The 14678-nt window shown below is 51.2% G+C and overlaps 26 non-coding genes across 26 annotated transcripts; 20 read left to right on the forward strand and 6 right to left on the reverse strand.

Annotated features, from left to right (window-relative positions):
* Positions 1-167: 167 nt before the first annotated feature.
* On the forward strand, positions 168-240 carry trnaf-gaa. The gene has a single exon. It is a non-coding gene; the product is annotated as a tRNA-Phe (tRNA).
* A 601-nt stretch (positions 241-841) lies between these two features.
* Positions 842-913, forward strand: trnad-guc. Its single transcript has one exon. It is a non-coding gene; the product is annotated as a tRNA-Asp (tRNA).
* Positions 914-1369: 456 nt separating this feature from the next.
* trnai-aau lies at positions 1370-1443 on the forward strand. Its single transcript has one exon. It is a non-coding gene; the product is annotated as a tRNA-Ile (tRNA).
* Positions 1444-2501: 1058 nt separating this feature from the next.
* trnaa-agc lies at positions 2502-2574 on the reverse strand. Its single transcript has one exon. It is a non-coding gene; the product is annotated as a tRNA-Ala (tRNA).
* Positions 2575-2745: 171 nt separating this feature from the next.
* Positions 2746-2818, forward strand: trnaf-gaa. Its single transcript has one exon. It is a non-coding gene; the product is annotated as a tRNA-Phe (tRNA).
* Positions 2819-3421: 603 nt separating this feature from the next.
* On the forward strand, positions 3422-3493 carry trnad-guc. The gene has a single exon. It is a non-coding gene; the product is annotated as a tRNA-Asp (tRNA).
* Positions 3494-3949: 456 nt separating this feature from the next.
* trnai-aau lies at positions 3950-4023 on the forward strand. Its single transcript has one exon. It is a non-coding gene; the product is annotated as a tRNA-Ile (tRNA).
* A 635-nt stretch (positions 4024-4658) lies between these two features.
* Positions 4659-4731, reverse strand: trnaa-agc. Its single transcript has one exon. It is a non-coding gene; the product is annotated as a tRNA-Ala (tRNA).
* A 171-nt stretch (positions 4732-4902) lies between these two features.
* trnaf-gaa lies at positions 4903-4975 on the forward strand. Its single transcript has one exon. It is a non-coding gene; the product is annotated as a tRNA-Phe (tRNA).
* A 601-nt stretch (positions 4976-5576) lies between these two features.
* trnad-guc lies at positions 5577-5648 on the forward strand. Its single transcript has one exon. It is a non-coding gene; the product is annotated as a tRNA-Asp (tRNA).
* A 456-nt stretch (positions 5649-6104) lies between these two features.
* On the forward strand, positions 6105-6178 carry trnai-aau. The gene has a single exon. It is a non-coding gene; the product is annotated as a tRNA-Ile (tRNA).
* Positions 6179-6813: 635 nt separating this feature from the next.
* On the reverse strand, positions 6814-6886 carry trnaa-agc. The gene has a single exon. It is a non-coding gene; the product is annotated as a tRNA-Ala (tRNA).
* Positions 6887-7057: 171 nt separating this feature from the next.
* trnaf-gaa lies at positions 7058-7130 on the forward strand. Its single transcript has one exon. It is a non-coding gene; the product is annotated as a tRNA-Phe (tRNA).
* Positions 7131-7650: 520 nt separating this feature from the next.
* Positions 7651-7724, forward strand: trnai-aau. The gene has a single exon. It is a non-coding gene; the product is annotated as a tRNA-Ile (tRNA).
* A 635-nt stretch (positions 7725-8359) lies between these two features.
* trnaa-agc lies at positions 8360-8432 on the reverse strand. Its single transcript has one exon. It is a non-coding gene; the product is annotated as a tRNA-Ala (tRNA).
* A 171-nt stretch (positions 8433-8603) lies between these two features.
* Positions 8604-8676, forward strand: trnaf-gaa. The gene has a single exon. It is a non-coding gene; the product is annotated as a tRNA-Phe (tRNA).
* Positions 8677-9277: 601 nt separating this feature from the next.
* Positions 9278-9349, forward strand: trnad-guc. Its single transcript has one exon. It is a non-coding gene; the product is annotated as a tRNA-Asp (tRNA).
* Positions 9350-9805: 456 nt separating this feature from the next.
* trnai-aau lies at positions 9806-9879 on the forward strand. The gene has a single exon. It is a non-coding gene; the product is annotated as a tRNA-Ile (tRNA).
* A 635-nt stretch (positions 9880-10514) lies between these two features.
* On the reverse strand, positions 10515-10587 carry trnaa-agc. Its single transcript has one exon. It is a non-coding gene; the product is annotated as a tRNA-Ala (tRNA).
* A 171-nt stretch (positions 10588-10758) lies between these two features.
* Positions 10759-10831, forward strand: trnaf-gaa. Its single transcript has one exon. It is a non-coding gene; the product is annotated as a tRNA-Phe (tRNA).
* Positions 10832-11432: 601 nt separating this feature from the next.
* Positions 11433-11504, forward strand: trnad-guc. Its single transcript has one exon. It is a non-coding gene; the product is annotated as a tRNA-Asp (tRNA).
* A 456-nt stretch (positions 11505-11960) lies between these two features.
* trnai-aau lies at positions 11961-12034 on the forward strand. Its single transcript has one exon. It is a non-coding gene; the product is annotated as a tRNA-Ile (tRNA).
* Positions 12035-12669: 635 nt separating this feature from the next.
* Positions 12670-12742, reverse strand: trnaa-agc. Its single transcript has one exon. It is a non-coding gene; the product is annotated as a tRNA-Ala (tRNA).
* A 171-nt stretch (positions 12743-12913) lies between these two features.
* Positions 12914-12986, forward strand: trnaf-gaa. The gene has a single exon. It is a non-coding gene; the product is annotated as a tRNA-Phe (tRNA).
* A 601-nt stretch (positions 12987-13587) lies between these two features.
* Positions 13588-13659, forward strand: trnad-guc. The gene has a single exon. It is a non-coding gene; the product is annotated as a tRNA-Asp (tRNA).
* A 456-nt stretch (positions 13660-14115) lies between these two features.
* trnai-aau lies at positions 14116-14189 on the forward strand. Its single transcript has one exon. It is a non-coding gene; the product is annotated as a tRNA-Ile (tRNA).
* Positions 14190-14678: the final 489 nt, after the last annotated feature.

The following is a 14678-nucleotide window of genomic DNA, read 5'->3' on the forward strand; positions in this document are numbered from 1 at the left end:
CAGCACCAGAGAGGACGCCGTCTCCAGGCAACAGCGCCCCTGCCTGGTGATCAAAGATGCCTACGACACCCCGGCTGCATGCATACTATCATCGGGCATGTTCAGTGCACCTGCATGCTCTACTTGGCTTGCACAGCACAGATGCAGGCATAAAGGCAGCCTCCGCAGCCGAAATAGCTCAGTTGGGAGAGCGTTAGACTGAAGATCTAAAGGTCCCTGGTTCGATCCCGGGTTTCGGCAGGGAAGGTCAGACCCGTCTTTTTCGGGCACGGGTGCCGCCCTGGCGGTCGGGAGCTGGTTCGTGGTGCCCTTACCTCCTTGGGTCACGGGAAGTCCATGGAGTTTTCGCTCTGGGCGTGGAATCCAGTGGTCCGAGTCGGACTCTCGGTGGAACCTGCCGTTGCTTCCAAGAAAAGAGGTGCGATGTTACCTACATTTGCATTCTCTCCACTCACTCTGTATATATGTCTGTTTTATTCATACTTGCATATCTGTATATATGTATGTTCATATGCTTTTTTTTTTTAACCTCTGTACCGTTCTTGATTGTACATAATGTAAGCACAGCATCACTTACCGCGGTTAATTTCCTGCACTTAAAACGTGAATAATACTGTATTTTGCACTTGTGTTTAGATGCTAACTGCATTTCATTGGCACTGTACCTGTACTGTGCAGAAGGGCAATAAAGTTGCATCTAATCTAATTTAACGTATATGTTGGCACCTTAACGAGTGTCAGCGGGGCGAGCGAAACGCTGTAAGCGCGGAAGCGTAGCAAAGAAATCAGTGGCCGCAGGGAAATGTTCTGAAGCGTTCCGCACCCCGAAGCCCTCGTCTTGTCCTCGTTAGTATAGTGGACAGTATCTCCGCCTGTCACGCGGAAGACCGGGGTTCGATTCCCCGACGGGGAGAGCGCTGGCTTTTGCAGGCCACGCCTTCAAATCCTTTTGAGCGGAAAATTGTGACCGGCCATCTTTCCCCAGGCACCACTGCTGTCATAGCGAAACACACTAAAAGCCACGCGTTGGTCCGAAAGCAAACCCGGGCCGACTGCTTACAAAGCAGCTATGCCCCCCGCTATACCTTTGGGCTTTGATTTCTGTGTCTTGGCTTAGTAGTTGGCAAGGCACAAAAGAAACCAAATAGTGCAAATGCTTTTTGTGAAAAATTTGCTCCGCAAAGAACACACTGAAATTCAAACGTATTCCTCCAAGTATCGTCCTGTCTGGAAACAGGGCTCAAGCTGAGGAGCTCGCTGCAGTGCCCTTGCAGCCACCTTCACGCTGCCACGTTCTCTGGAAGTTCGACGGCGACGCAACACACGTGCTGCCACCGCCACACCTGCAGCCACGGGCAGCTAGGTGCCGGGCCGGTTAGCTCAGTTGGTTAGAGCGTGGTGCTAATAACGCCAAGGTCGCGGGTTCGATCCCCGTACGGGCCACTGACTTGTTTTTCTTGCTGTCATTCACGGTTACGGCGTTTAGTGGACGCTCTTATCCAGAGCAACTTGAAAAAGTGCTTTCTTGTCTACCCAGAGAATGTAGCCTAGCTGGCTAGCACAAATAGCTTAGCGTCTGAACTGCCTGCGAGCTCAGATAAGGCCAGATACAAAAGCCAGCGCTAATACCTAGGAAGAAGATTACACAGTTAAACATAGCATAAGCACAAAACAATGCCTTCCAATCAGTACTTAGGTCAGTGTTCGCTTAAGCACTTCAAAAAGAGATGGGTCTTCAGCTTGCGTTTGAGGACCGCCAGAGAGTCTGCTGTTCGGACAGCCAGTGGAAGCTCGTTCCACCACCCGGGCGCCAGGACAGAGAAGGGTCTTGATGCTTGTCTTCCATGCGTCTGTAAAGATGGCGGGACAAGCTGAGCTTTACTTGAAGCTCCAAGGGCTCGAGGTACAAACGGAATATTGCCTGCTGCCATAAAGTAGGGAGGGTCTGGTCCGTTTTGGGCTTTGCCGGCAAGCGTCAGGGTTTGAAATATGATGCGGGCAGCTACAGGAAGCCGTTGCAGGGAACGCAGCAGTGCAGAGACATGAATGAACCTAGGGAGACTGAAGACAAGTCGTGCTGCTGCATTCTGGATCAGTTGTGAAGGCCTGATAGGCCGCAAAGGAAGACAAGCTAGGGGTGAGTTGCAGTAGTCACGCCTTGAGATGACAAGAGACTGTACTAGGTGGACTGGGTGGCCTCCCGGGAGACCTCCCGGGAGAGAAAGGGTCCAATCCTCCGGATGTTGTGGAGGAGAAATCTGCATGAACGAGTCAGGTTGGCGATAAGAGCTGAAAACGGTCAACTGGTCAGCCTGAATCACATCCATCTTTTTTTAGTCGTGGTTTGTGAAAGAACATGGCTTTTCACCCACAGTGGCCCTCATTTATTCTGCACGGGCCGGTAGCCTCTGGGAGGGTGAACTCCAAGAAGGAAAAAGGAAGATCTACAGCAGCTTTCCTAAACCTTGTCATCGGGAGGGATGCTGAAAAGGAGCCCACCCTGGAGAATGCGGGCATCGATCCCGCTACCTCTCGCATGCTAAGCGAGCGCTCTACCATTTGAGCTAATTCCCCTTCTCAGCACCTAAGAGGACGCCGTCTCCAGGCAAGAGCGCCCCTGCCTGGTGATCAAAGATGCCTACGACACCCCGGCTGCATGCATACTATCATCGGGCATGTTCAGTGCACCTGCATGCTCTACTTGGCTTGCACAGCACAGATGCAGGCATAAAGGCAGCCTCCACAGCCGAAATAGCTCAGTTGGGAGAGCGTTAGACTGAAGATCTAAAGGTCCCTGGTTCGATCCCGGGTTTCGGCAGGGGACGTCAGAAACCTGTCTTTTTCGGGCACGGGTGCTGCTCTGCCGTTCGGGAGCTGGTTCGTGGTGCCCTTACTTCCTTGGCTCACGGGAAGTCCATGGAGTTTTCGCTCTGGGCGTGGAATCCAGTGGTCCGAGTCGGAGTCTCGCTGGAACCTGCCGTTGCTTCCAAGAAAAGAGGTGCGATATTACCTACATTTGCATTCTCTCCACTCACTCTGTATATATGTCTGTTTTATTCATACTTGCATATCTGTATATATGTATGTTCATATGCTTTTTTTTTTTAACCTCTGTACCGTTCTTGATTGTACATAATGTAAGCACAGCATCACTTACCGCGGTTAATTTCCTGCACTTAAAACGTGAATAATACTGTATTTTGCACTTGTGTTTAGATGCTAACTGCATTTCATTGGCACTGTACCTGTACTGTGCAGAAGGGCAATAAAGTTGCATCTAATCTAATTTAACGTATATGTTGGCACCTTAACGAGTGTCAGCGGGGCGAGCGAAACGCTGTAAGCGCGGAAGCGTAGCAAAGAAATCAGTGGCCGCAGGGAAATGTTCTGAAGCGTTCCGCACCCCGAAGCCCTCGTCTTGTCCTCGTTAGTATAGTGGACAGTATCTCCGCCTGTCACGCGGAAGACCGGGGTTCGATTCCCCGACGGGGAGAGCGCTGGCTTTTGCAGGCCACGCCTTCAAATCCTTTTGAGCGGAAAATTGTGACCGGCCATCTTTCCCCAGGCACCACTGCTGTCATAGCGAAACACACTAAAAGCCACGCGTTGGTCCGAAAGCAAACCCGGGCCGACTGCTTACAAAGCAGCTATGCCCCCCGCTATACCTTTGGGCTTTGATTTCTGTGTCTTGGCTTAGTAGTTGGCAAGGCACAAAAGAAACCAAATAGTGCAAATGCTTTTTGTGAAAAATTTGCTCCGCAAAGAACACACTGAAATTCAAACGTATTCCTCCAAGTATCGTCCTGTCTGGAAACAGGGCTCAAGCTGAGGAGCTCGCTGCAGTGCCCTTGCAGCCACCTTCACGCTGCCACGTTCTCTGGAAGTTCGACGGCGACGCAACACACGTGCTGCCACCGCCACACCTGCAGCCACGGGCAGCTAGGTGCCGGGCCGGTTAGCTCAGTTGGTTAGAGCGTGGTGCTAATAACGCCAAGGTCGCGGGTTCGATCCCCGTACGGGCCACTGACTTGTTTTTCTTGCTGTCATTCACGGTTACGGCGTTTAGTGGACGCTCTTATCCAGAGCAACTTGAAAAAGTGCTTTCTTGTCTACCCAGAGAATGTAGCCTAGCTGGCTAGCACAAATAGCTTAGCGTCTGAACTGCCTGCGAGCTCAGATAAGGCCAGATACAAAAGCCAGCGCTAATACCTAGGAAGAAGAATACACAGTTAAACATAGCATAAGCACAAAACAATGCCTTCCAATCAGTACTTAGGTCAGTGTTCGCTTAAGCACTTCAAAAAGAGATGGGTCTTCAGCTTGCGTTTGAGGACCGCCAGAGAGTCTGCTGTTCGGACAGCCAGTGGAAGTTCGTTCCACCACCCGGGCGCCAGGACAGAGAAGGGTCTTGATGCTTGTCTGCCATAAGCGATCAGCGATAAGAGCTGAAAACGGTCAGCTGGTCAGCCTGAATCACATCCATCTTTTTTTAGTTGTTGTTTGTGAAAGAACATGGCGTTCCACCCACAGTGGCCCTCATTTATTCTGCACGGGCCGGTAGCCTCTGGGGAGGGTGAACTCCAAGAAGGAAAAAGGAACATCTACAGCAGCTTTCCTAAACCTTGTCATCGGGAGGGATGCTGAAAAGGAGCCCACCCTGGAGAATGCGGGCATCGATCCCGCTACCTCTCGCATGCTAAGCGAGCGCTCTACCATTTGAGCTAATTCCCCTTCGCAGCACCAGAGAGGACGCCGTCTCCAGGCAAGAGCGCCCCTGCCTGGTGATCAAAGATGCCTACGACACCCCGGCTGCATGCATACTATCATCGGGCATGTTCAGTGCACCTGCATGCTCTACTTGGCTTGCACAGCACAGATGCAGGCATAAAGGCAGCCTCCGCAGCCGAAATAGCTCAGTTGGGAGAGCGTTAGACTGAAGATCTAAAGGTCCCTGGTTCGATCCCGGGTTTCGGCAGGGAAGGTCAGACCCGTCTTTTTCGGGCACGGGTGCCGCCCTGGCGGTCGGGAGCTGGTTCGTGGTGCCCTTACCTCCTTGGGTCACGGGAAGTCCATGGAGTTTTCGCTCTGGGCGTGGAATCCAGTGGTCCGAGTCGGACTCTCGGTGGAACCTGCCGTTGCTTCCAAGAAAAGAGGTGCGATGTTACCTACATTTGCATTCTCTCCACTCACTCTGTATATATGTCTGTTTTATTCATACTTGCATATCTGTATATATGTATGTTCATATGCTTTTTTTTTTTAACCTCTGTACCGTTCTTGATTGTACATAATGTAAGCACAGCATCACTTACCGCGGTTAATTTCCTGCACTTAAAACGTGAATAATACTGTATTTTGCACTTGTGTTTAGATGCTAACTGCATTTCATTGGCACTGTACCTGTACTGTGCAGAAGGGCAATAAAGTTGCATCTAATCTAATTTAACGTATATGTTGGCACCTTAACGAGTGTCAGCGGGGCGAGCGAAACGCTGTAAGCGCGGAAGCGTAGCAAAGAAATCAGTGGCCGCAGGGAAATGTTCTGAAGCGTTCCGCACCCCGAAGCCCTCGTCTTGTCCTCGTTAGTATAGTGGACAGTATCTCCGCCTGTCACGCGGAAGACCGGGGTTCGATTCCCCGACGGGGAGAGCGCTGGCTTTTGCAGGCCACGCCTTCAAATCCTTTTGAGCGGAAAATTGTGACCGGCCATCTTTCCCCAGGCACCACTGCTGTCATAGCGAAACACACTAAAAGCCACGCGTTGGTCCGAAAGCAAACCCGGGCCGACTGCTTACAAAGCAGCCCTGCCCCCCGCTATACCTTTGGGCTTTGATTTCTGTGTCTTGGCTTAGTAGTTGGCAAGGCACAAAAGAAACCAAATAGTGCAAATGCTTTTTGTGAAAAATTTGCTCCGCAAAGAACACACTGAAATTCAAACGTATTCCTCCAAGTATCGTCCTGTCTGGAAACAGGGCTCAAGCTGAGGAGCTCGCTGCAGTGCCCTTGCAGCCACCTTCACGCTGCCACGTTCTCTGGAAGTTCGACGGCGACGCAACACACGTGCTGCCACCGCCACACCTGCAGCCACGGGCAGCTAGGTGCCGGGCCGGTTAGCTCAGTTGGTTAGAGCGTGGTGCTAATAACGCCAAGGTCGCGGGTTCGATCCCCGTACGGGCCACTGACTTGTTTTTCTTGCTGTCATTCACGGTTACGGCGTTTAGTGGACGCTCTTATCCAGAGCAACTTGAAAAAGTGCTTTCTTGTCTACCCAGAGAATGTAGCCTAGCTGGCTAGCACAAATAGCTTAGCGTCTGAACTGCCTGCGAGCTCAGATAAGGCCAGATACAAAAGCCAGCGCTAATACCTAGGAAGAAGAATACACAGTTAAACATAGCATAAGCACAAAACAATGCCTTCCAATCAGTACTTAGGTCAGTGTTCGCTTAAGCACTTCAAAAAGAGATGGGTCTTCAGCTTGCGTTTGAGGACCGCCAGAGAGTCTGCTGTTCGGACAGCCAGTGGAAGTTCGTTCCACCACCCGGGCGCCAGGACAGAGAAGGGTCTTGATGCTTGTCTGCCATAAGCGATCAGCGATAAGAGCTGAAAACGGTCAGCTGGTCAGCCTGAATCACATCCATCTTTTTTTAGTTGTTGTTTGTGAAAGAACATGGCGTTCCACCCACAGTGGCCCTCATTTATTCTGCACGGGCCGGTAGCCTCTGGGGAGGGTGAACTCCAAGAAGGAAAAAGGAACATCTACAGCAGCTTTCCTAAACCTTGTCATCGGGAGGGATGCTGAAAAGGAGCCCACCCTGGAGAATGCGGGCATCGATCCCGCTACCTCTCGCATGCTAAGCGAGCGCTCTACCATTTGAGCTAATTCCCCTTCGCAGCACCAGAGAGGACGCCGTCTCCAGGCAAGAGCGCCCCTGCCTGGTGATCAAAGATGCCTACGACACCCCGGCTGCATGCATACTATCATCGGGCATGTTCAGTGCACCTGCATGCTCTACTTGGCTTGCACAGCACAGATGCAGGCATAAAGGCAGCCTCCGCAGCCGAAATAGCTCAGTTGGGAGAGCGTTAGACTGAAGATCTAAAGGTCCCTGGTTCGATCCCGGGTTTCGGCAGGGAAGGTCAGACCCGTCTTTTTCGGGCACGGGTGCCGCCCTGGCGGTCGGGAGCTGGTTCGTGGTGCCCTTACCTCCTTGGGTCACGGGAAGTCCATGGAGTTTTCGCTCTGGGCGTGGAATCCAGTGGTCCGAGTCGGACTCTCGGTGGAACCTGCCGTTGCTTCCAAGAAAAGAGGTGCGATGTTACCTACATTTGCATTCTCTCCACTCACTCTGTATATATGTCTGTTTTATTCATACTTGCATATCTGTATATATGTATGTTCATATGCTTTTTTTTTTTAACCTCTGTACCGTTCTTGATTGTACATAATGTAAGCACAGCATCACTTACCGCGGTTAATTTCCTGCACTTAAAACGTGAATAATACTGTATTTTGCACTTGTGTTTAGATGCTAACTGCATTTCATTGGCACTGTACCTGTACTGTGCAGAAGGGCAATAAAGTTGCATCTAATCTAATTTAACGTATATGTTGGCACCTTAACGAGTGCAGCCACGGGCAGCTAGGTGCCGGGCCGGTTAGCTCAGTTGGTTAGAGCGTGGTGCTAATAACGCCAAGGTCGCGGGCTCGATCCCCGTACGGGCCACTGACTTGTTTTTCTTGCTGTCATTCACGGTTACGGCGTTTAGTGGACGCTCTTATCCAGAGCAACTTGAAAAAGTGCTTTCTTGTCTACCCAGAGAATGTAGCCTAGCTGGCTAGCACAAATAGCTTAGCGTCTGAACTGCCTGCGAGCTCAGATAAGGCCAGATACAAAAGCCAGCGCTAATACCTAGGAAGAAGAATACACAGTTAAACATAGCATAAGCACAAAACAATGCCTTCCAATCAGTACTTAGGTCAGTGTTCGCTTAAGCACTTCAAAAAGAGATGGGTCTTCAGCTTGCGTTTGAGGACCGCCAGAGAGTCTGCTGTTCGGACAGCCAGTGGAAGTTCGTTCCACCACCCGGGCGCCAGGACAGAGAAGGGTCTTGATGCTTGTCTGCCATAAGCGATCAGCGATAAGAGCTGAAAACGGTCAGCTGGTCAGCCTGAATCACATCCATCTTTTTTTAGTTGTTGTTTGTGAAAGAACATGGCGTTCCACCCACAGTGGCCCTCATTTATTCTGCACGGGCCGGTAGCCTCTGGGGAGGGTGAACTCCAAGAAGGAAAAAGGAACATCTACAGCAGCTTTCCTAAACCTTGTCATCGGGAGGGATGCTGAAAAGGAGCCCACCCTGGAGAATGCGGGCATCGATCCCGCTACCTCTCGCATGCTAAGCGAGCGCTCTACCATTTGAGCTAATTCCCCTTCGCAGCACCAGAGAGGACGCCGTCTCCAGGCAAGAGCGCCCCTGCCTGGTGATCAAAGATGCCTACGACACCCCGGCTGCATGCATACTATCATCGGGCATGTTCAGTGCACCTGCATGCTCTACTTGGCTTGCACAGCACAGATGCAGGCATAAAGGCAGCCTCCGCAGCCGAAATAGCTCAGTTGGGAGAGCGTTAGACTGAAGATCTAAAGGTCCCTGGTTCGATCCCGGGTTTCGGCAGGGAAGGTCAGACCCGTCTTTTTCGGGCACGGGTGCCGCCCTGGCGGTCGGGAGCTGGTTCGTGGTGCCCTTACCTCCTTGGGTCACGGGAAGTCCATGGAGTTTTCGCTCTGGGCGTGGAATCCAGTGGTCCGAGTCGGACTCTCGGTGGAACCTGCCGTTGCTTCCAAGAAAAGAGGTGCGATGTTACCTACATTTGCATTCTCTCCACTCACTCTGTATATATGTCTGTTTTATTCATACTTGCATATCTGTATATATGTATGTTCATATGCTTTTTTTTTTTAACCTCTGTACCGTTCTTGATTGTACATAATGTAAGCACAGCATCACTTACCGCGGTTAATTTCCTGCACTTAAAACGTGAATAATACTGTATTTTGCACTTGTGTTTAGATGCTAACTGCATTTCATTGGCACTGTACCTGTACTGTGCAGAAGGGCAATAAAGTTGCATCTAATCTAATTTAACGTATATGTTGGCACGTTAACGAGTGTCAGCGGGGCGAGCGAAACGCTGTAAGCGCGGAAGCGTAGCAAAGAAATCAGTGGCCGCAGGGAAATGTTCTGAAGCGTTCCGCACCCCGAAGCCCTCGTCTTGTCCTCGTTAGTATAGTGGACAGTATCTCCGCCTGTCACGCGGAAGACCGGGGTTCGATTCCCCGACGGGGAGAGCGCTGGCTTTTGCAGGCCACGCCTTCAAATCCTTTTGAGCGGAAAATTGTGACCGGCCATCTTTCCCCAGGCACCACTGCTGTCATAGCGAAACACACTAAAAGCCACGCGTTGGTCCGAAAGCAAACCCGGGCCGACTGCTTACAAAGCAGCTATGCCCCCCGCTATACCTTTGGGCTTTGATTTCTGTGTCTTGGCTTAGTAGTTGGCAAGGCACAAAAGAAACCAAATAGTGCAAATGCTTTTTGTGAAAAATTTGCTCCGCAAAGAACACACTGAAATTCAAACGTATTCCTCCAAGTATCGTCCTGTCTGGAAACAGGGCTCAAGCTGAGGAGCTCGCTGCAGTGCCCTTGCAGCCACCTTCACGCTGCCACGTTCTCTGGAAGTTCGACGGCGACGCAACACACGTGCTGCCACCGCCACACCTGCAGCCACGGGCAGCTAGGTGCCGGGCCGGTTAGCTCAGTTGGTTAGAGCGTGGTGCTAATAACGCCAAGGTCGCGGGTTCGATCCCCGTACGGGCCACTGACTTGTTTTTCTTGCTGTCATTCACGGTTACGGCGTTTAGTGGACGCTCTTATCCAGAGCAACTTGAAAAAGTGCTTTCTTGTCTACCCAGAGAATGTAGCCTAGCTGGCTAGCACAAATAGCTTAGCGTCTGAACTGCCTGCGAGCTCAGATAAGGCCAGATACAAAAGCCAGCGCTAATACCTAGGAAGAAGATTACACAGTTAAACATAGCATAAGCACAAAACAATGCCTTCCAATCAGTACTTAGGTCAGTGTTCGCTTAAGCACTTCAAAAAGAGATGGGTCTTCAGCTTGCGTTTGAGGACCGCCAGAGGGTCTGCTGTTCGGACAGCCAGTGGAAGTTCGTTCCACCACCCGGGCGCCAGGACAGAGAAGGGTCTTGATGCTTGTCTGCCATAAGCGATCAGCGATAAGAGCTGAAAACGGTCAGCTGGTCAGCCTGAATCACATCCATCTTTTTTTAGTTGTTGTTTGTGAAAGAACATGGCGTTCCACCCACAGTGGCCCTCATTTATTCTGCACGGGCCGGTAGCCTCTGGGGAGGGTGAACTCCAAGAAGGAAAAAGGAACATCTACAGCAGCTTTCCTAAACCTTGTCATCGGGAGGGATGCTGAAAAGGAGCCCACCCTGGAGAATGCGGGCATCGATCCCGCTACCTCTCGCATGCTAAGCGAGCGCTCTACCATTTGAGCTAATTCCCCTTCGCAGCACCAGAGAGGACGCCGTCTCCAGGCAACAGCGCCCCTGCCTGGTGATCAAAGATGCCTACGACACCCCGGCTGCATGCATACTATCATCGGGCATGTTCAGTGCACCTGCATGCTCTACTTGGCTTGCACAGCACAGATGCAGGCATAAAGGCAGCCTCCGCAGCCGAAATAGCTCAGTTGGGAGAGCGTTAGACTGAAGATCTAAAGGTCCCTGGTTCGATCCCGGGTTTCGGCAGGGAAGGTCAGACCCGTCTTTTTCGGGCACGGGTGCCGCCCTGGCGGTCGGGAGCTGGTTCGTGGTGCCCTTACCTCCTTGGGTCACGGGAAGTCCATGGAGTTTTCGCTCTGGGCGTGGAATCCAGTGGTCCGAGTCGGACTCTCGGTGGAACCTGCCGTTGCTTCCAAGAAAAGAGGTGCGATGTTACCTACATTTGCATTCTCTCCACTCACTCTGTATATATGTCTGTTTTATTCATACTTGCATATCTGTATATATGTATGTTCATATGCTTTTTTTTTTTAACCTCTGTACCGTTCTTGATTGTACATAATGTAAGCACAGCATCACTTACCGCGGTTAATTTCCTGCACTTAAAACGTGAATAATACTGTATTTTGCACTTGTGTTTAGATGCTAACTGCATTTCATTGGCACTGTACCTGTACTGTGCAGAAGGGCAATAAAGTTGCATCTAATCTAATTTAACGTATATGTTGGCACGTTAACGAGTGTCAGCGGGGCGAGCGAAACGCTGTAAGCGCGGAAGCGTAGCAAAGAAATCAGTGGCCGCAGGGAAATGTTCTGAAGCGTTCCGCACCCCAAAGCCCTCGTCTTGTCCTCGTTAGTATAGTGGACAGTATCTCCGCCTGTCACGCGGAAGACCGGGGTTCGATTCCCCGACGGGGAGAGCGCTGGCTTTTGCAGGCCACGCCTTCAAATCCTTTTGAGCGGAAAATTGTGACCGGCCATCTTTCCCCAGGCACCACTGCTGTCATAGCGAAACACACTAAAAGCCACGCGTTGGTCCGAAAGCAAACCCGGGCCGACTGCTTACAAAGCAGCTATGCCCCCCGCTATACCTTTGGGCTTTGATTTCTGTGTCTTGGCTTAGTAGTTGGCAAGGCACAAAAGAAACCAAATAGTGCAAATGCTTTTTGTGAAAAATTTGCTCCGCAAAGAACACACTGAAATTCAAACGTATTCCTCCAAGTATCGTCCTGTCTGGAAACAGGGCTCAAGCTGAGGAGCTCGCTGCAGTGCCCTTGCAGCCACCTTCACGCTGCCACGTTCTCTGGAAGTTCGACGGCGACGCAACACACGTGCTGCCACCGCCACACCTGCAGCCACGGGCAGCTAGGTGCCGGGCCGGTTAGCTCAGTTGGTTAGAGCGTGGTGCTAATAACGCCAAGGTCGCGGGTTCGATCCCCGTACGGGCCACTGACTTGTTTTTCTTGCTGTCATTCACGGTTACGGCGTTTAGTGGACGCTCTTATCCAGAGCAACTTGAAAAAGTGCTTTCTTGTCTACCCAGAGAATGTAGCCTAGCTGGCTAGCACAAATAGCTTAGCGTCTGAACTGCCTGCGAGCTCAGATAAGGCCAGATACAAAAGCCAGCGCTAATACCTAGGAAGAAGATTACACAGTTAAACATAGCATAAGCACAAAACAATGCCTTCCAATCAGTACTTAGGTCAGTGTTCGCTTAAGCACTTCAAAAAGAGATGGGTCTTCAGCTTGCGTTTGAGGACCGCCAGAGGGTCTGCTGTTCGGACAGCCAGTGGAAGTTCGTTCCACCACCCGGGCGCCAGGACAGAGAAGGGTCTTGATGCTTGTCTGCCATAAGCGATCAGCGATAAGAGCTGAAAACGGTCAGCTGGTCAGCCTGAATCACATCCATCTTTTTTTAGTTGTTGTTTGTGAAAGAACATGGCGTTCCACCCACAGTGGCCCTCATTTATTCTGCACGGGCCGGTAGCCTCTGGGGAGGGTGAACTCCAAGAAGGAAAAAGGAACATCTACAGCAGCTTTCCTAAACCTTGTCATCGGGAGGGATGCTGAAAAGGAGCCCACCCTGGAGAATGCGGGCATCGATCCCGCTACCTCTCGCATGCTAAGCGAGCGCTCTACCATTTGAGCTAATTCCCCTTCGCAGCACCAGAGAGGACGCCGTCTCCAGGCAACAGCGCCCCTGCCTGGTGATCAAAGATGCCTACGACACCCCGGCTGCATGCATACTATCATCGGGCATGTTCAGTGCACCTGCATGCTCTACTTGGCTTGCACAGCACAGATGCAGGCATAAAGGCAGCCTCCGCAGCCGAAATAGCTCAGTTGGGAGAGCGTTAGACTGAAGATCTAAAGGTCCCTGGTTCGATCCCGGGTTTCGGCAGGGAAGGTCAGACCCGTCTTTTTCGGGCACGGGTGCCGCCCTGGCGGTCGGGAGCTGGTTCGTGGTGCCCTTACCTCCTTGGGTCACGGGAAGTCCATGGAGTTTTCGCTCTGGGCGTGGAATCCAGTGGTCCGAGTCGGACTCTCGGTGGAACCTGCCGTTGCTTCCAAGAAAAGAGGTGCGATGTTACCTACATTTGCATTCTCTCCACTCACTCTGTATATATGTCTGTTTTATTCATACTTGCATATCTGTATATATGTATGTTCATATGCTTTTTTTTTTTAACCTCTGTACCGTTCTTGATTGTACATAATGTAAGCACAGCATCACTTACCGCGGTTAATTTCCTGCACTTAAAACGTGAATAATACTGTATTTTGCACTTGTGTTTAGATGCTAACTGCATTTCATTGGCACTGTACCTGTACTGTGCAGAAGGGCAATAAAGTTGCATCTAATCTAATTTAACGTATATGTTGGCACGTTAACGAGTGTCAGCGGGGCGAGCGAAACGCTGTAAGCGCGGAAGCGTAGCAAAGAAATCAGTGGCCGCAGGGAAATGTTCTGAAGCGTTCCGCACCCCGAAGCCCTCGTCTTGTCCTCGTTAGTATAGTGGACAGTATCTCCGCCTGTCACGCGGAAGACCGGGGTTCGATTCCCCGACGGGGAGAGCGCTGGCTTTTGCAGGCCACGCCTTCAAATCCTTTTGAGCGGAAAATTGTGACCGGCCATCTTTCCCCAGGCACCACTGCTGTCATAGCGAAACACACTAAAAGCCACGCGTTGGTCCGAAAGCAAACCCGGGCCGACTGCTTACAAAGCAGCTATGCCCCCCGCTATACCTTTGGGCTTTGATTTCTGTGTCTTGGCTTAGTAGTTGGCAAGGCACAAAAGAAACCAAATAGTGCAAATGCTTTTTGTGAAAAATTTGCTCCGCAAAGAACACACTGAAATTCAAACGTATTCCTCCAAGTATCGTCCTGTCTGGAAACAGGGCTCAAGCTGAGGAGCTCGCTGCAGTGCCCTTGCAGCCACCTTCACGCTGCCACGTTCTCTGGAAGTTCGACGGCGACGCAACACACGTGCTGCCACCGCCACACCTGCAGCCACGGGCAGCTAGGTGCCGGGCCGGTTAGCTCAGTTGGTTAGAGCGTGGTGCTAATAACGCCAAGGTCGCGGGTTCGATCCCCGTACGGGCCACTGACTTGTTTTTCTTGCTGTCATTCACGGTTACGGCGTTTAGTGGACGCTCTTATCCAGAGCAACTTGAAAAAGTGCTTTCTTGTCTACCCAGAGAATGTAGCCTAGCTGGCTAGCACAAATAGCTTAGCGTCTGAACTGCCTGCGAGCTCAGATAAGGCCAGATACAAAAGCCAGCGCTAATACCTAGGAAGAAGATTACACAGTTAAACATAGCATAAGCACAAAACAATGCCTTCCAATCAGTACTTAGGTCAGTGTTCGCTTAAGCACTTCAAAAAGAGATGGGTCTTCAGCTTGCGTTTGAGGACCGCCAGAGGGTCTGCTGTTCGGACAGCCAGTGGAAGTTCGTTCCACCACCCGGGCGCCAGGACAGAGAAGGGTCTTGATGCTTGTCTGCCATAAGCGATCAGCGATAAGAGCTGAAAACGGTCAGCTGGTCAGCCTGAATCACATCCATCTTTTTTTAGTTGTTGTTTGTGAAAGAAC

The sequence above is a fragment of the Colossoma macropomum genome, unplaced genomic scaffold, assembly GCF_904425465.1.
Source record: "Colossoma macropomum unplaced genomic scaffold, Colossoma_macropomum, whole genome shotgun sequence".
NCBI lineage: Eukaryota > Metazoa > Chordata > Actinopteri > Characiformes > Serrasalmidae > Colossoma > Colossoma macropomum.